Genomic DNA, 2293 nt, shown 5'->3' with positions numbered 1-2293 from the left:
TTCTTTCTTTCTTTCTTTCTTTCTTTCTTTCTTTCTTTTTCAGTACCAGGGATTGAACTCAGGATCTTATGCTTGCCAGGCAAGTGCTTATTCTACTGAGCTATCTCCCCAGCCCTTTTTACTTTGTTCCAAAGAAAAACTTTCCATTTTGTTAATTTATTCCTAATCATTAGCAATGATTTCTGCTCTAATCTTTATTATTTTCTTCTTTCTGTTTTGGCTTTAGTTTACTTTTTCTTTTCTAGTTTAAGGTAAAAAGATTGGATTCCTGATTTAAATCTTCCTTCTTCCTTCTTTTTATTTTTTTTTCATTTATGTATTTGGTACAGGGTCTCACTATGCAGCTCAGGCTTGTAATGATCCTCCAGTGCTGAGATTACAGGGGTGTGCCACCACACCTCCACTCTTCGCAGGCTCAGGGAGCCCCAGGGGTGGGGCTGGCGCAGCATGCAGGACCACGGATTGAACCCGGGTCCTTGTACTTGCCAAAGCAGGCGCTTAGTCTGCTGAGCTATCTCGCCGGCCCTCTCCCTTTTTAAATGTATGCATTTTAGCTCTGGATTCTTCTCTGCACTGCTTTTATTTCCCCCGGCTCCCATCTCAAGTTAATATGGCCATTGTAGCTTCTCAAAAGTTACTGCTTGTGACAAATATCTTTTTAAGTTTCTAACTTCCAACTTACGCATGCCTATGAGTCTCAGGTGGAGTTTCTCATAAGCAAGTTTTGGTTGGATCATTTACAAAATTCTGCCAACCTGTGCATTTTGTATGGAAAATTCAATCCACTTAATGTAGTTACGGGAAGAAAGGATTCACTTCTGGCATTTTGATATTTTTTGTTTGATTTTTTTTTTTTTTTTCCAGTTCTGGGAATTGGACCCAGGGTCTGTTGCGTGCTAGGTAAGTGCTCTGGGACTGTCCCCCTTTGTCTCTTTCATGTGTCTCAAGTCTCCCAGCGCTTTTATTGTGGTAGAAAATTCCCAGTGTGCCTCTTGGACTCATAGTGATCCACCTGCTTTCAGCCTCCCAAGCACTGGGATTACAGGCAGATGCAACCACGCCCCGGGGATAAGGCTGGTGCGGTGTGTGGTCCCGAGGATTGAATCACGGTCCTTGCGCTTGCCTAAGCAGGTGCTTCAGGGCACTGAGCTATCTTGCCAGCTCTACTGTATGTGTGTGTGTGTATATATATATTATATGTATGTGTATATATATATACTGTATGTGTGTGTATCTCTCTCTCTATATATATATTCTTTCTGTATTTGGTACAGGGTCTACAGGGTCTCACTACATAGATGAAACTCATAGTGATTCTCCTGTTTTCAGCCTCCCAAGCACTGGGATTACAGGTGCATGCCGCCACACCCAGTCTCCATTACCATCTCAGCGCACCGGGGGTGGGGCCGGCATAGCATCAGGCCAGCCCTCTTTATATATATATATATATATATATATATATATATATATATATATATAATTTATTTTCTTCTGTATTTTAGGGAAAGGTCTATAGGGTGTTCAGGGTCTCACTACTAGATTTGACTCTGATTCTCCTGTTTATAGCCTCCCAAGTTCCCAAGTGCTGGGGTTACTGATGCATACCACCACACCTAGTCTCAGTCGCCATCTCAGCATGCCCTGGGGTCAAACCCCTGGCCCCTGCGCCTGCTTCCAGGTGCTTTGATCCGCTGAGCTATTTGGCCAGCTACTGTATATATGTTTGATTTATGTTTTCTATCATTGTCCAGGGGATTACAATTAACATCTTAAAAAAATTCTAGTTTGAATAATATCAGCTCGATATTAGCACTTCCTCCGCTCCTCCCTTGTCCTATTTATCACATACATCACATCTTCTTTGTACACCATATTTCTACCACTGATTGACTTAGGCAGTTTTCTTTAAAATCAAATAGGAAGAACAGTGATACAATTTATATCTAGATGCCCCCCCAGATGTGCTCATAGGTGAGGCTTCTTGCAACTGGCCACATCTAGGGCATGTGATACGGGGATAAAGGGTGCATGGTGCTAAGTTAGTGCATTGCTTGGAATTATCATAGCTCTGGGTGTGGCTGAATGGATTTACTGAAGACAGAAGCCCCACCCTGGGTGCAGGGGACACCACAGGAAAGGTTTGCAGCCTGGCTGGGATAACAGGTAGAGTGTGCCTGCTGCTACCACTTGCTGCTTCCTGCCTGCTCTGCCATGGACTGTCTCCCTCCGTGATGCGCCTCTGCCCTGCTGCCCTGCTTTGAGGCCAGAGGACTATGGACTGGAACCTTCATGA

At 43.8% G+C, this 2293-nt stretch overlaps 1 long non-coding RNA gene across 1 annotated transcript in view; it reads left to right on the top strand.

The window, feature by feature from the left end:
- LOC111816275 overlaps positions 1 to 965 on the top strand; it is a 10561-nt gene extending 9596 nt beyond the window's left edge. The window contains exon 3 of the long non-coding RNA XR_002820707.1: positions 865 to 965. This is a non-coding gene — a long non-coding RNA (uncharacterized LOC111816275). The remainder of the gene's footprint in view (positions 1 to 864) is intronic.
- The last annotated feature ends 1328 nt before the right edge of the window (positions 966 to 2293 follow it).

This window comes from Octodon degus, unplaced genomic scaffold (genome assembly GCF_000260255.1).
Source record: "Octodon degus isolate 3935 unplaced genomic scaffold, OctDeg1.0 scaffold00029, whole genome shotgun sequence".
NCBI classification, from domain to species: Eukaryota; Metazoa; Chordata; class Mammalia; order Rodentia; family Octodontidae; genus Octodon; species Octodon degus.
Note: the sequence above shows the minus strand (reverse complement) of the source record. Positions and strands in the feature narration are given on the sequence as shown.